We start from the raw sequence: 18,014 nt of genomic DNA on the forward strand, positions 1-18,014 counted from the left end.
AAAATGTTAACACCATTGCTTTATTTCCGAGTTGTGCATCTTGGTAATCTCAGTGGCAGTGTGCTAATGCCATCGCATTCGGCCATTCCTGCAAGACAGTCAGCTGGTCTCGTGGAGGCTCCCACATGGTCTCCACGACGGAGCTCCCCCATGTTTCCACGACGGAGCTCCCCATGTCTCCACGACGGAGCTCCCCCATCACCTCTGCGCTGGAGCTCCCAGGTTGTCTCTGCATTGCAGCTCCTCTGTGGTCTGCGCATCGGAGCTCCCATGGTCTCTGCATCAGAGCTCCCCATGGTCACCCTGTCTGAGCTCTAGTATAGTAAAGTAAAGTATAGAATAGATTTACTCTGAATAGTAAATCTATTCGTGTGCAGTAGGACTTCCATTTCCGACATGTAACATATGACATAGAAAGGGTCCACAGGATATGACCCTTACACAAGTCGGGCAGTGCCTGTAGTTGCTATCAGCTGAATTAGTATGGTACAGGTTTGACCTGTTTCAGGACATAGTATTCAATCTGCCGATGATCTAGGAATATTTCCAGGATTTACATCAGATCAGAAAATCTGCTTGTTTTTCAGGGCATGACATTTTCTACCTGCCCCATGCAAAATGTAGAAAGTGTTGTCAGAATGGGACTTTCTTTGCGTTGGGCTTAGTTAAGCTCGGCCCAAAACCTAGAAGGAATGACACTGGGTAATTGCACTAAAGGCATCTAAAGCCCAGTGGAACATAAAACTTTTGTAATTGATTGGGCACCCCCCCCCCCCAACCCCCCCCCCCCCTCCTACCTACCACCCACCATTGCCCTTCACCCACCACTCCACCCCCTCTACCCCCTCCCCCCCTCCATCCCACCCTCCCCCTCCATGAGATTTAGTGTTAAAGCAAAATAGCAGGATCCAGGATAATTCCTATTCCTCTGGGGACCTACAGAAGGTACTCATCGGCATTAGCCACGTGAGTGAGGTTTCCTCATTCGATATTCGGGTCAATGCTCAGGAGTTGGACCCCAGCATTTCGCACAATGATTAGAATCACAACAGTTCTCAGCCTTGCTATTTTAAGGTAACTTCCATCAGCAACCTGTAGCATTGCAAAAAGTCAATGGCTCAGGGCACAATGGCAGTGCTAACCTAACCTGCTTTCGGAAGAGCAGATCCAAATAAGAAATGCAATGTTTCTGCCTCCCTGCAAACTGTTGAGGTTAATCACACTGCACATAAACATTCTGGGTCTCATATCACAGATTACACCCTTCTTTGTGTGAAATCATTTTGCAGCTGGAGCCTGCGTGAAATATTCCCTGCTAAAATTAAACAAAAAATTTATTCATGTCAAATAATGATTTGTTTGATGATAAATTACCGTGGTAATTAAAAGGAATGAAATTATTAATGAAGGATGTAATTTGTACCTTAAAATGGGAACGGAGCCTTGGTTTTATAATGGTAACACTGCCAACTGGACAAACCTATCACTTTCTCATTTAAATTGTCACCACAGGATTGAACAGTATACACACTGTATTTTTCAAAGAGCTGCATGCAGGTTGTAATTCAACAATTGCCATTGTTTTGAATAATTAAGCAAAAATTGGAACACATTTTCAGCATTTGTTCCAGTCATTAGAGATCAGTACTGCTGATAACTGGGATGATGATAGCTTACACTAAACGGGATTTTAATAGAATACAGCATTGAATACAATAGTTATTATGGTGTCTTGTGCATTTGACTTTGAATGTAGCACAGATGATATTCTTTCAATAAATTTGCTAAAATGTCATTTTATTGAACGATCTATTTTCAAATTGAAATATGTAGGAAGGAACTGCAGATGCTGGTTTAAACCAAAGATAGACGCAAAAAGCTGGAGTAACTCAGTGGGACAGGTAGCATCTCCGGAGAGAAGGAATGGGTGACGTTTCGGGTCGAGACCCTTATTCAGTCTGCCTGTCCCGCTGAGTTACTCCAGCTTCTTGTGTCTATTGTGGTGCCACTCAGTGGGTAGGCCACTCACTGTGCGAACTCTCGGCAGTCGGGGGTAGGGTCACGAGACTGGGTAATGGCGGGAAGGAGTTGTCATGGGATTTAGGGGTGTGTCCTAGTATAAATATAGAACCCTGGGTCGGTCTTTCCCCATTCGCGTGTGTGTTGTTCTCTTTACTTCATCAATAAAGATCTCTTTGATTCACCACGCATGGCTTGCTTATTCGTCTGCCATATTATCTTCAAATTGAAATTGTTTAGTAAACTAATTTGGGCGCAAGAGCCGGTGTAGATGGATGCAGAGGTCAAAAACACCACACTAATTACAAAGTAATGCAGCTGATTTTTTTGTTGATTAAAAAAATATTTCAGTCTTTCCAGGAAACAGCTGCTTGTTATAGAGAGGTGCATGCCTTACGGCTGAATTTAATTAATAATGAAACGCTGATCGCACTCAGAAGGCACTTGATGCACATGGCCTGATTTTATTTTATTTCCTGGACCTGTCAATATAAAAGCTGTCTTTATTTTTTAAAGGAACAGTGCTGATTTCTGCAATAAAAGCACCAAATCATGAGGTGTCAATTGTAATTAAGTATCTTGCCTAATTCTTAATGCAGGGGATTCCTTTGACCTGATCGCATTGCAGGCTGCGGTAAAAACAAATCGGCCCTCCATCTGAGTCAAGTCTGGTGAAAATCACAATATATATGTCGGTATTTGATTATACAGGACCTGCTGAAGGCCGTTTACTTCAGGTAGGGTTAATCTTCCTTTAGAAAAATAACATAATGGGATTGAGATGTGGTTTTTGATTGAAAGATAGAGCATAGAAACAGGCTCTTCGGCCCATTAAATCCACGCCGACCATCGATCACCCATTCACACTAGTTCCATGTTATCCCACTTTTGCATCTACTCTCTACACTCTAGGGGTAATTTACAGGGGGGAAATTAACTACAAACCTGCATGTCTTTGGGGTGTGGGAGGAAACCGGAGCACCCAGAGGAAATCCAGGTGATCACAGGAAGAATGTGCAAACTTAATGATTTAACTCAATGATTAATTGAATCACCGCACAGGCAGCAACCGAGGTCAGGTTCGAGCCCGGGTCTCTGGCTCTGTGAGGCAGCACCTCTATCAACTGAACCACTGTGACACCCTGGTGATTTCGTTTTGAACCAGTTCAAATTGAAACAAACTGGGATTGGGCTGGGTCACACTGACTGCTTTAGTAACTTGTCAGTTTCTTTGTTGAACTAAATTAAGGCGCATGTTGCAATCAAAAGCACTTGAACAATTGGTTGGCTAGCATGTCCATAGAGAAGCATTGACTGGCAGCAGGGCGCATTGTCACATGTTCCAACTCTAAATGAGCCAATTTGGGCACCAGGCCTGAGGAAGGATGTGCTGGCTCTGGAGAGGATCCAGGGGAGGTTTACAAGAATGATCCCAGGAATGAGTGGGTCAGCATTTGATGAGCGTTTGACAGCACTGGGCCTCTACTCGCTGGAGCTTAGAAGGTTGAGGGGGGACCTCATTGAACTTGCAGAATAATGAAAGGCATAGATAGAGTTGATGTGGAAAGGACATTTCCACTGGTGGGAGAGTCTAGGCCCAGAGATCATAGACTCAGAATTAAAGGGTGCTCTTTTAGAAAGGAGGTGAGGAGGAACTTCTTTAGTCAGAGAGTAGTTAATCTGAGGGACTCATTGCCACAGTGGCCTGTGGAGGCAGTCAGTGGATATTTTTAAGGCAGAGAAAGACAAGTTCTTGATTTGAATTGGGTGTCAAGGGTTATGGGGAGAAGGCAGGAGAATGGGATTAGAAGGCCAAAATCAGCAATGATTGAATGGCCGTGTAGGCTCAATGGGCCGAATGGCCTAATTCTACTTCTATAACTTGTGAACTTGTGAACTCGCAATGTACCACACAAGTTAAGGAGCACATTGTGCGGGGATTGGGTATGAGTTTGGAATTACAATGTCCTAGATTCACAGTGTCGTACAGCGTGGAAACCGGCCCTTCGGCCCAATCTGTCCATGCCGACCAACATGTCCCATCTACACTAGTCCCACCTGCATGCATTTGTCCCTTATCCCTCTAAACTTTTCCTATCCCTGTACCTATCCAACTGTTTTTTAAACATTGTGATAATACCTGCCTCAACTACCTCCTCTGGCACCTCCTCTGGCACCTCGTTCTAGATACCTACCACCCTTTGTGTAAAAATGTTGCCCCTCAGGTTCTCATTAAATCTTCTCCCCCCCCCCTCGCCTGATTTCTCATTAAATCTTCTCCCATGCCCCCTATTCTTGGTAAAAGTCTGTGCATTTACCCTATCTAATCCTCTCATGATCTTATACACGTCTATAAGATCACCCTTCATTCTCCTTCCCCTATTCTAGGTAAAAGACTACATTTATCCTATCTAATTCTCTCATGTATCTCCTATACATCTCTAAAAGATCACCCCTCATTCTCCTCCGCTCCAAGGAATAGAGTGAAACCTGCTTAACAACTCCCTATAGCTCAGGCCCTCGAGTCCTGGCAACATCCTGGTAAATCTTCACTGCACCCTATCCAGCTTAGAAAGGGTGATGATTCTCCAACACCACGTAGACCTCCTGCACAGGGCAGGCACAGCCTGCATTGGCTTAGGGGGCAGTGAGTAAGGGTAGTTTTGGAGAGGTTGTCGTAGGCAGGGTGTTGGGCATCAGACACAAAGGAGAGAGCCTTCATCCTCCTCCATGTTCTCTGTCGTCTCCATTGCAGTCTTTTCTGCCACGGTGCTGTGACTGTCATGAGCAGAGTGTTTAATCATTGACCCAGGATAATGGCAGCAAAATCAGTTTGTTGTGCCTGACCCTCCATGTGCCAACCTCTCCCAAGCTATTCCTAGTGTGGCCGACGCAATGAGCCGGTCATTGTGAGTGAGTGGAGTAATAGCTGTGATCAGAGAAGGGAGCATTACTGATGAACTCTCCGTGAACTCTTCTTGCAGGTCACAGTGGGAAGTGCCCAAGTCCCACTATAGTGCCAGAATCTGTGCGCTAAATGCTGGACTGAAATGCTGCTAAATTCTGTACAGAAATAGGTCCTTCAGCCCACAAAGTTCACGCTGAGGATCAACCTTCCATTTGCACAAATCCTTCATGGGAACATCAACAGTAGGCACAACAAACTGCAGATGCTGGTTTACAAAAAAAGACACATTGTGCTGGAGCAACTCAACATCATTGAAGGACATGGATCAGTGATGTTTTTGGTCGGCACCCTTCTTCTGAAGGAACGTCAACAATGCATGTCCTCGAGAGATGCTGTCTGACCCATTGAGTTAATCTAGCACTTTGTGTCTATTTCACCTTACAGTGTCTAGGTAAAGCTTCTGCACTAGGTGAGGGTTGAATAAGGCTGCAAACAGTTTTGTTGCCCACAATACTAAGGATAAAGGAGGTGGAAAAACAAAATATGTGCTTTGTTAATGGTTAAAGAGTACAAAATAGCAAATTTAGTTCATTGAGGTAACAGAGAAGCTGGCAACTCACATCAAAGTGCCTCGAAGCACCAGCTGTGATGTATTATGTTCATTTTTATTTTGCATAAATCTGACAGCAGGCAAACATGAAATAGATGACTCCAACTGACAGAGAGATGGATGCTGGGTTAATGAAGTTGCAAGAAGTTGCAGTACCTTTTTCCAACAGAGGAAATATCAAAGACTAGATAGCTTTAAGGTAAAAGGGGCAACATGTAGAGAAGATGTGCGGGACATGTTTTTACATCAGATATAATAATTATGTTAAAAAAGCTTTTACATAAGCACATGGATATGCAGGGAAAGGAGGAATATGGATCACGTATAGGCAGATGAGATTAGTTTACCAAGGCATCATGTTCAGACAATAGACAATAGACAATAGATGCAGGAGTAGGCCATTCGGCCCTTCAAGCTAGCACCGCCATTCACTGTGATCATGGCTGATCATCCACAATCAGTACCCCGTTCCTGCCTTCATGTTGCCAAGATCAACTCTTGTCTGCCTACACAGAATCCATATCCCTCCATTCCCTGCACATCCATACCTATCTAAAAGCCTGTTAAACACCACTATTGTTTCTGCCTTCACCACCACCTCCGGCAGCACATTCCAGGCACTCACCAACTTCTGTGTAAAAATCGTGCCCCACGCATCTCGTTTTAACTTTGCCCCTTTCATCTTAAAGATATGCCCTCTTCATTTTTATATTTCCATCCTGGGAAAAAGGTTCTGATGTATACTTTAGCAATTGCACTCATAATTTCATATACTTCTATCAGGTCTTCCTGCAGCCTTTGGTGTTTTAGGGAAAACAATCCAAGTCCGTCCAACCTCTCCCTGTAGCTATTACCCTCTTATTCAGGTATCCTACTGGTAAACCTCTTCCACACCCTCCCCTAAGCCTCCACGTCCCTCCTGTAATGGAGCAACCGGTGTAAATCATGGTCAAAACAGAGCTAAAATAAAATGCATAAATAAGATTTATGCATCTACAAAGCCTGTTAGCCCTTTTCTGTAAGAAACCACAAGCTGCGAGCTGGTGCCAGGATGTCTAGGTCCCAGGTCAATACATCAGATAAGGTGAGGTCCAGATGTCCTCCCAATTGATAAAATGTACGTGGATTCTGCAGAGAAACTCTAAGGTGTTGTAGGTGCATTGTCTTGATTGGATTGCTGTAAAGAAATTGTAAATAATGTTAATATTGTTGCAGGACAGTTATACTGCTGTTTGATGATTGGCTGGTGTGAAGCCCTGGCTGGATTGTTTGTACTGCCAGGGTAAATGTTGCATTTTTCAGCTAGCTGACTACTTTCCAGAAGCTTCTGTAAAAACATTGTATTGGGACCATTTGTAATTGGGTTGGGGGACAGTCAATAATACTTTAATGTAATCGATATGTGTGATTGGCTTGTAAGGGGCCTATGTAGTTCGGCCCCTCAGGGTTCATTGACGTATAAAAGGTAGCCCCCACTAGGATCGTTGTCGATCTTCTGGAGGGGCACTTGGGACTGCGTGATCTTTTGGAAGTGTCTTCTTGCACGAGGCTAAAGGGCTTGGCCAGGCAGAGACAAGGATCGAACCCGCGGTGGTTTAGGTATCGTATTACGTATTCGCTGTTCGTTCAAAAAAAAAGTTTAGTGGTCCAGTGCTTGATTCAGTGTTTTACTGAACTAGACTAAGGGGGGTTAACTTTAGGAGCATAATTACATTGGGGGCTCATCTGGGATCTCAACGGACCCCCTAAAACAAGTTTGCGATCGACGATGTTGAGCTGTTCCAGATCGCGAGGGGAGGAATCGGCGCCATGGTGCAGTTATTGCATTGGTTTTCCCCACTTCGCTAGTCAGAGCAAATCGATCATTCGTGAACTTGGGTAGGGGTCTGATTCAGATTCAGATTCAGATTCAAACTTTATTGTCATTGTGCAGTGTACAGTACAGAGACAACGAAATGCAGTTAGCATCTCCCTAGAAGAGCGACATAGAATATGAGCAATAAATATATTTACGTACATACAGTCGTAGTAATGCAATTTTTTCCGGTGGAAGGAGTGTTCGGGGGGGGGGGGGGGGGGGGGCTGGGTGACTGGCAACCACCGAGGCACCGAGGTCCCAAAGAGATCTGAGAACTCGTAGTCTAGCAAGCACTGAGGGCTTCCTTGCCTTTTGGGATTCGAGGCCCCCTTTCTCAGGGCTGGGTTCGCGGCCCTCTCCTTTGGGTTCAAGGCCCATAAAACTTAAACTTAGTCAACAGCTGCAGCTGCTGCTAAGATGAACTGTTAGGTACCACTGAGTTGGCCTGACATCGAGAATAACTAGTGATTCGAGGCCCTGCCCAGTTGGATATCCGATTGACTGGATGTTGAAAAACAAAGCTGGGTTTAAACAGTGCTAAGAGGCAAAGTACTGCGTCGTTGCTGGGGGTGCAGATTGGAATGGCGCTCTAAAAATCGGCATCAACTGCTAGCGTGAAGAGATTATGCACTGACACCCGATACCAAGCAGGTGGAAAGGAAGAAGCCCCTTTGATAGGGTGAGCCTATATGGATCCAAGTCCCCGCCTGTGTGAGAGTATCTAAATCTTTGGAAAGACGAGGGAAGAGTCTCGTAAAGGTATTGGGAACTCAGTGATTAGAGTATAAATTGGCCGGAAAAACTTTAACCAATCTGAGAGTTTCATATCCCTAAAGATGTTTCCTTATAAATTTTGAATTTGAATTTGCGTACTAAAAAATAATTAGATAGAGAATAACGAGTTGAAAATGTTCCAATTCAAATGACCAATATTCAGGATCTCATATTGAGGTGCTGGTCAATTTAAAGTGTATATATTTTCTTCCTGATTAATCTGTGTATATTAAAACTTTGATGCTGTTGTTTAGAGTGTAGTTAAGACTGCTGTTGTTGCATTGTGTTTACTGTGTATTGCCTTTGATTTAAATTTTGGTTAATTCCAAGTGTACATATCTCTTTTTCCAAGTTAACTTGTGTATAAAACTTTGTTATTTGTGGAGCTACATTTTAAAGTGTATGAAGATTTGTGGATTGTTTCATTGCGTTGATTGTGCATTGCTTATAATTTAGTGTTTTGATTGTTAGATACACTGTTGTAGTAGTGGTTTAAATCATCTATATGAGAACGTAGTTTGATTGGGACTGCTATTATAATTGGAGTCTGAATCGTGGCTGTTCAACCAGGGGTTCATATCCTTTAGATCACTGATTAGTACATGGAAGGGAAAGTCTTCTGTATCTGAGGGATTGTTCCATTGGTTGAACACACCACGAGGAGGGATTTATATATTTTGTGATTTGCTTTTGAAATAGTGTAACTAATGAATGTGATAGTAAGCGAATGCTTGTAATTTACATTGGAGTGTGTTTTTGTTTGTTAATAATAAGCGGTATAGTTTCTTGTTTAAGTACAATTTTGCTCACATGGTTTGGGTTTATTTGCCTGTGTTAGATTAAAGTATTCTAAGTGTGAGAGATTGCTGCTGAAAAGTGTATTCGAATGCTCACTGAAGCACCTTAATCTGGGAGACCAAACATTCTGTAGGAATTGTTTACAGGTTGAAAGTTGAGTGAGTGTTTGTGAATGAGATGAAATTGTTAAGGAATTTGGGTACCCAATCGAAAGGCTTGATCGTGCGATTGTGTGCGAGAAGTGCGAGACTGCTGGGGCTCTCCGGAGTCTGTGGCCATTGTTCGGAGGTAAGCTTGATAGCCTCGGAGATTGAGAGGGAGGTGTGAATTATTAAGACAGTGTGAGTAGTTTAGGAGTTTGTTTCCATTGTCTAGAAACATGGGAAATAGCCTGGAGCGAGATATGACGGAGGATTTCGAAAGCCCATTGCAATTAATATGCAATAAATTCCCACAGAAAGCTCAGGGTTCATTGACCTATAAAAGGTAGCCCCCACTTGGATCATTGTCGATCTTCTGGAGGGGCACTTGGGACTGCGTGACCTTTTGGAAGTGTCTGCTTGCACGAGGCTGAAGGGCTTGGCCAGGCAGAGCCAAGGATCGAACCCGCGGTGGTTTAGGTATCGTATAGGGGTTCATTGTTCGTTCAATAAAATAAAGTTTAGTGGTCCAGTGCTTGACTCAGTGTTTTACTGAACTAGACTAGCTTTAGGAGCATAATTACACTGGAACTGCATGGCTACCGGCTGGAAGGCGCTCCGGTGAGGGTGGACCAGCTCCCGGCTGGAAGGCGCTCCCGTGGGGGCAGCCCGGTGCAGGGCTGAGACGCTGCCGTGTGGGCGGCCCGGTGCGGGGCGGAGACAGTGCTCCGGCGGCTGAGGCGGCGTTCTGGCGGCGGCGACCTGGATCCGGGGCTCGGCCGCGGGCCAGTGGATGACAATGTCGGGAGCTCGCAGGTCACAGGCTGGTGCCTGTTTTCCGGAGCTCCCGTTGCAACAGCTGCGTCCGCTGGACTGGAGGGCGGCAGCTTCGACGCAGAGGGAGAAGAGGAGGGAAGAGACAGTAACTCTAAGACTTTTGCCTCCATCACAGTGAGGAGGTGTTTGGTGAACTCACTGTGGTGGATGTTAATTTGTGTTTATTGTGTGTTGTTATTATTACATGTATGGCTGCAGGCAACAGCATTTCGTTCAGACCGAAAGGTCTGAATGACAATAAAGGAAATCTAATCTAATCTAAAAAAAATACTCCAAATGTGGCCTAACCAAAGTCCTATAAAGCTGCATCATGATTTCCTGCCTCTTATACTCAATACTTCAACCAATATGAAGTCAAGCATACCATTTGCCCTCTTTAGCACTACTACATCTTTCCACGTTGCCATTTTCATGGTTAGGTTTCTTTCCATGTAGGTGTTGGTGTAGATGGATATGTACAAGTCTCAGTTTGAAAGCCTATAAACCAACAGTGTTGCTTTCAAATGTTCTGCTGAGCCACCTTTTTAACCCAATGTAATCTGCTTAACCTAATCTACCTAATCAAGGATAGACTTTTGCTCTGATTTTGATATTCGGCTGAGAAGTAATGCAGTTCAAAAGAAACCTGGCACAATCGAGTTTGTGATCTACTGAAGGTAGATTCTGTGATAAAATGAAAACAGGCCAGAGTTCAATGTTCAAAATAGTCGGGTTTATTGATCCACAGCTGTAATGCCTTTAAAAGCAGAGATGAACAAAACCTTGGAAGGAATACTTTCCAGCACAAAATGTTTTCACTCTCAGTATCTTTCTCTAATCGTTCACAACAAATGAACAATTTATTGATTTTTAAACCCAGTGGGAATTGTTTCTGATTAATCCAATAGCCTTTAAAGACTTTTCAAACCTATAATAAACCTTAGCTCTTGCATCATTTAAATACAATGTTTAAAGCTGTACTAGGTTGTTGAATAGTGTTCTCAAATGCTCATGGACTCATATGCCCCTCAATGCTCAGCTACATGCCTACATTTATAAAGATAGCACCATCTTAGTTATGGTGTCAAACAGAAGGTCAAAAGTTCAGTTAAGTTTTGTATAGTTTGGAGATGCAGAATGGAAATAGGTTCTTCAGCCCACCATCGATCACCCATTCACGCTAGTTCTATGTTATCCCACTTTCTCATCTCCTGCCTACTCACTTGGGGCAGTTTACAGAGGCCAGTTAACCTATAAACCCACAGACCTTTCAGATGTGGGAGAAAACCGAACCACCCACAGGAAACTCATGCGGTCATAGTGAGAATGTGCCAACTCCACACAGACAGCATCGAAGCTGGATCACTGTGTCAACCTCTGATCCCACGACACGTTTAAAGTTCAATTAGTTAACACTGATGGGACTTAGGGTCACAGAATAGATCATATTTTTATGAATGCATTGTAAATATTGTGCTTCTGGAAGAAACCTGCAGCATGAACCTGTTTGGGTACAAACTCTGGACAGACATCACACCAGCTGAAGGAAGGGCAAGCATGGCAGACAGGGTCTGAAAATGGAACTTCGCTGAAGTCCAACAAGCAAATCGACCCGGGTTCAGAGACGCTGGCAGGTAAGGTCAAAAACAGGAAAGCAGAGTATTATCTGAATGGTGGCCGCTTAGGGAAAGGGAAGATGCAACGAGACCTGGGTGTCATGGTACACCAGTCATTGAAAGTAGGCATGCAGGAGCAGCAGGCAGTGAAGAAAGCGAATGGTATGTTAGCATTCATAGCAAAAGGATTTGAGTAGAGGAGCAGGGAGGTTCTACTGCAGTTGTACAGGGTCTTGGTGAGACCACACCTGGAGTATTGGTGAGACCACACCTGGAGTATTGGTGAGACCACACCTGGAGTATTGCATACAGTTTTGGTCTCCTAATCTGAGAAATTATATTCTTGCCATAGAGGGAGTGCAGAGAAGGTTCACCAGACTGATTCCTGGGATGTCAGGACTTTCATATGAAGAAAGACTGGATAGACTCGGCTTGTACTCGCTAGAATTTAGAAGATTGAGGGGGGATCTTATAGAAACTTACAAAATTCTTAAGGGGTTGGACAGGCTAGATGCAGGAAGATTGTTCCCGATGTTAGAGAAGTCCAGAACAAGGGGTCACAGTTTAAGGATAAGGGGGAAATCTTTTAGGACCGAGATGAGAAAAACATTTTTCACACAGAGAGTGGTGAATCTGTGGAATTCTCTGCCACAGAAGGTAGTTGAGGGCAGTTCATTGGTTATATTTAAGAAGGAGTTAGATGTGGCCCTTGTGGCTAAAGGGATCAGGGGGTACGGAGAGAAGGCAGGTACAGGATACTGGGTTGGATGATCAGCCATGATCATATTGAATGGCAGTGCAGGCTCGAAGGGCTGAATGGCCAACTCCTGCACCCAATTTCTATCTTTCTATGTTTCTATGTCTCTTTATTAACCTCGTAAAACTCCGAAATGGAGCAGTCTGTCGGCCCAGGTTTGGGTTTAATGGCAGCATGGGCTGTCTAGTATCTTTTCACTGTCTCTGGGAAAGATCAGGTTGCTGCAGAGACATTGGCAGGGTGCCTTGCATAGTAACCTCTGTAAGTTCCAAGTAGGGACAGCTTGGTTACCCTGGTTCAGGGTAGACCATTATGGAACTGGCTTGCCATATGGGTCATATTGACCAGGCAAGCACTGCCTCAACATCTGTGATTGAGGTTATCAGGTTGCTCAGTAGAATGAAGTAGTTCACGTCTCCCTCAACACATGTTTAAATTTTTGCTCAGTTAGTAGAGTTGCCAGTTCTTTGGAAACATCATTGCCATCCTCTCTGGGATAGGCAGCTACCAGCAGGAAGTTGGTCTGGCATATAATATTTTTATCTGGCTTGCAGGTTCATGTTGTGAATCAAAAATGTATTAAAATAATCCGTAAGCTTGCAATACCATTATTCCTGATTGAGTGGTGGGTCAAAGAGATTGTGTTACGCACTCTGGCGACTCAGACAAGTGGTTTCATTTAGAGGACTGCAAAGCAATTCCTGATCAGGTTTGCATTATGCTAAATTTCACTCTGAGGAAGAGCGCTGAGAATTCGTGGTGACTTTTATAGTGAAGAGTTGACAGGGAACTCGTATACCCACATCAAGGGGAGACTGTGTTTTCAGCTTTAGTCATAAGGTTCTGATTATATGTTATCAGCGAAATGTATGAATAACTAGATAATGCATCTTCCATGGTAAAAGAAGCCAAAAATGTACCGCCCGTATGGTCAATAGAGGAAAGGTGGTTCCAAGTGGAATCAGTGACATCTCACGAAGGATGAGTGGTCTGCCCAAGAACTAGGGGGGTATATTTCTGATACTTCTCAAGATCACAGAAACATGGAGCATGCCGAATCAGGTTAGGATTTGGCTAATCTGATCATGTGTTTAGTTACCCAGTTTAAGATGGTTGATTGGCTTTCAGCAATTTAACTGATTCAGAGTATCCATCTTCAAGATGCATACTTTGCCATATCTATACGCATGAGGCACAGATTATCTGGTGTTTGATAACAAAGCCAGTGGTGGATGCTAATGCTGCCCTACTCAGATCAAAGGGCATTGTGTCATCAAGTTTTAGATAATATGCAAAATTTGCAGCTGATAAAACTTAGGGGTTTATCAGTAGATACCTCTTGCGATATTGAGGATGAGGCAACAAGAATGTTAATAGTGCCAACTTTGCCTATGCATTCAGGCCTTGGTAAGGCGGCTGAAGCAACTCCTATTTACTCGGTCGCGAGTGATGGCTGGGGCAGCCTGCCTTCTCGGGCAGCTAGTTCTGCACGATTGTATGGGATGTTTGTGAACTAAATATGTGAGTTACTTTTAAACGGAAGTAACAGAGGTTTGTGTGGCTTTCAGTTTGGGCCTAGAGAAGCGTTTATGTGATAGCACAATTGACACTGCTTGTGCTGCTTTGTCATTCTCTATAGAACCATAAGTGGAACAATAAATGATTGGTTATTCACCCGTTGTTCACTAACGTTATGCAGGGTGTCTTTTATATGACCACTCTAAAAGCCTACACTTATTGTAGTGTGCGATGTATATCAGTAAATTATGCAAAATGTCTTCTACTGTATTCCTAATGGGAGCAGTATTTATAAGTTGATTATGCTTTCAGCAACTGATTTCAGCACAAAGAACACAGTCTGTACTCAATCTCTGGTTCGGTCTCTGGGTCGTAACTGACATTAGGGTAGCTTGTTATGGGAATGATCTCATAAGCAAAATGAGCATGATTGCGTACATTTGGAGTGACAGCATACCCAACAGAGCGGAGATTGGGGGTGTCATTAGGTATACAAGTACACTGAGCTTGCAAGTACCTATGAGATGAAAGATAGTTTCTTCATTGTTATTCAATAGTCTCAAGTTATTGCTGATGACTCATTAGCAACCAAAAGAATGGATAGTTCCCTTTCATCATACAGCAAGAGGCTTACATAGTGTGTGTTAATAAGTTATAAAAAATTTGTATGAATATTTCTGGGTATTTGCAGATGGAATTCTGCACAGTGTTGCATGAGTTATTGTCTAACTCAAAGTCAGTCGGGAATATGGTCTGGTTAAGAACAATGGTCATGTATGAAAGTTAGCATCATGGTATTAATAACCCATGTTTTTTCTACCATTAATGGTTTATCTAAGTGTTTCACACACAGATTGGGTTATTGCATGAAACCACAAAGCTTTGAAGGCTTCACGTAGTCACTCATGTGACTTCGATATAAAATAGAAAGGTTAAACGAGGTTACTGTTTGAACTTTGATCTTTATTTTATGAGAAGTTGAAGTGGGGAATACATGCCCTCCACTCTCAACCCTACTTCTCATAAAGATCATTCGGTAGTTCTAAGGTCGTTAATCTTTCTATAGCTTAAGTTCGGCAACTAGTTTGTGGTCTCATACAGCTGCTCTGAAGATTGACGCGCATGCGGCTGGCGGGCTCTTCACGTATTCTCTCACTTAAACTTCTCATAAAATAAAGATCAAACTTCAAACGATAAGTTCTCGTTTAATCTTTCTATTATTTTCCACAGTAAATGGGGAGAGAATTCAGAAATTGGAGGTGCAAAGGGACTTGGGAGCGCTGGAGCAAGATTCCCAAAAAGTTAATTTGCAAGTCGAATCGGTAATAAGAAAGGCAAGTGCTATGTTAGCATTTATTTTGAGAGGACTAGAATATAAAAACAGGAATGTAATGCTGAGGCTTTATAAGATACTGGTCAGGCTGCATTTGGAGTATTGTGAGCAGTTTTAGGCCCCATATCTGAGGAAGGATGTGCTGACATTGGAGAGGGTCCAGAGGAAATTTACGAGAACGATCCCGGGAATGATTGGGATAACATACGATGAGCATTTGACGACACTGGGCCTGTACTCGCTGGAGTTTAGAAGGATGAGGTGGGCTACCTCATTGAAACTTACCTGGATAGAGTGAATGTGGAGAGGATGTTTCCACTAGTGGGATAGTCTAGGACCAGAGACCACAGCCTCAGAATAAATAATCTTTAGAAAGATGAGAGGCAATTTCTTTCATCAGAGGATGGTGAATCTGTCGAATTCATTGCCACAGACAGCTGTGGAGGCCAAGTCAATGGATATTTTTCTGGCAGAAATTGACAGATTCTTGATTAAGGGGTATGAGTGTCAGGGGCTATGGGGTGAAGGCAGGAGAATATAGTTCAGAGGGAAAGATAAATCAGCCATCATTAAATGGTGGAATAGACGATGGGCCGAATGGCCTGATTCTGCTTCTATAACTTATGAACTTATGAAGAACCATTAATATTGCACAAATGCCTTTTGTACTGCACTGCGCCACCTCACAGTCTATTACTCATTTTATGATCTGCAAACTAAAAAAAAACTTTAATAGTGCTTCAGTTAATGAGATAGACTATTTTATTATCAACTTTTTGGGTATATAAATTAGGCACCTATATGTGCTACCTCTTCAATCATGCAGATTATAATATTCAAAGTCCATAAAGATGAGAAGGGCAGCATGTAATATAGTAGTCATGTTCAAATTATATTAATTTGCATAATTTGGGCTAATTATCATAATTCAAAAATTCATTATTCTTAATAACCTAACAATCAATTCTATCTGTGAAGCAGAACTTTTGTTTTTCAGCTTATTAATGAAAATGTTAAAAAATTAATGAATACACCATCACCTTCTCCCTGCAGTGTTACTCAGGCAGGCAAGATATTAAAAAATGTATCATCGTTCATTAAGGAATCATGCTCCTTTCCTTGCAGAATCCAGATAGTTTTAAATTGAAACTCTCCAGGTTGGTATAGTGGGACTGCTCTTGTGATGGCTGGTTCTGCAGCTCTTGGCTTTGGTTGCAAACTTTGGCAGCATAGTGCCTGTTGTTTGGGTACCCGAGATGGTGCATGATTTCCCATTATAGACACAAGAAGCTGGAGTAACTCAATGGGTTGAACAGCATCTCTGGAGAAAAGGAATAGGGAATAGGGTTCAGAAGAAGGGACTCGACTCGAAACGTCACCTATTCCTTCTCTCCAGAGATGCTGTCTGAACTGCTGAGTTACTCCAGCTTTTTGTGTCTATCTTCAGTTTAAACCAGCATCTACAGATCCTTCCTACATTCCTACATTAATGAATTAGGTCCCTGTTAGTTCAATGATTCAATTATTCAATAATTCAAAGATAGTTTATTGTCACATGTGCCTAGGTACAGTGAAATGCTTTGTTTTGCATACAACCCGGTAAAATCATAAGGCAGACCTCACCTAGGCAGTATACAAGTGTCGCCATGGTTCTGATGCTGACAATGTTGCAAAAGGTCAATCAAATAGTTTTATCTGCTCGCAGCGGTGAACTAGGCCTCCCACTGCAAGTTCTGTATTCCTCAACCTTGACGGCCCTATGCAGGGTCCTCCCATCGTTCTCGACGGTTCCCCGCCTGGTCACCCCGTCAGATTTAACAGTAGCGGACCTTGCTGAGACCTTCTCATAAACATCTGACGGTTGGTGCATAAATAATCCACAGAACAGTCAAGTCATAGCCTGGCTTTGTTCTCAAAGCATCGTAATAGTAATTGTGCGATTGTCTTCACAATCTTCGAATACCACCTGTCTCAAGTGTATGGCAGTTTCATAGAAACATAGACAATAGGTGCAGGAGTAGACCATTCAGTCCTTCAAGCCAGCACCACCATTCAATATGACCATGGCTGATAATCCAAAATCAGTACTCCGTTCCTGTTTTAGTTAGTACCTCTACCAATGTAAAGCACTTTGGCCAACGAGAGTTGTTTTTTACATGTGCTATATAAATAAAGGCGACTTTACGACTGCTTTATCCCCATATCCCTTGATTCCCTTAGTCCTAAGAGCTTATATTGGATGTGTGGAATCTTGATTCAGGAACAGGTTCTTTTGTGTCACTTGTCTCCTCTGTATCCAGTAGTTCCGCTCTTGTTCCCCCTCCCCCCAGTCGTAACAGGGGCACAGAGTCCCCCTAGTCCTCACCTTTCACCCCATCAGTCGTCGCATACAACACATCATCCTCCGACATTTTTGCCACCTCTAACGGGATCCCACCACTGGCCGCAACTTCACATCTCCACCCCATTTCCGCCTTCCGCTGAGACCGTTCCCTCCACAATTCCCTGGTCAACTTGTCCTTTCCCACCCAAACCACCCCCTCCCCAGGAACTTTCCCATGCAACCGCAGGAGATGCAACACCTGTCCCTATACTTCCTGCCTCGACTCTGTCCGAGGACCCAGACAATCTTTTCAGGTGAGGCAGAGGTTTACTTGCACCTCCTCCAACCTCATCTCTTGTATCCGCTGTTCCAGGTGAGGACTCCTTTATATCGGCGAGACCAAGCGCAGGCTCAGCAATCGTTTTGTTTAACACTAATGCTCAATGGTATCCATGGGCCTGTTTCCAATGCTGTATGATTTTATCACTCTATATATCTACTTAAGAGCAGACGGAACAAGTGGTTTGCACCCACTCCTAATCCG

The sequence above is a fragment of the Amblyraja radiata genome, chromosome 7 (genome assembly GCF_010909765.2).
Source record: "Amblyraja radiata isolate CabotCenter1 chromosome 7, sAmbRad1.1.pri, whole genome shotgun sequence".
In the NCBI taxonomy this organism is placed as follows: domain Eukaryota; kingdom Metazoa; phylum Chordata; class Chondrichthyes; order Rajiformes; family Rajidae; genus Amblyraja; species Amblyraja radiata.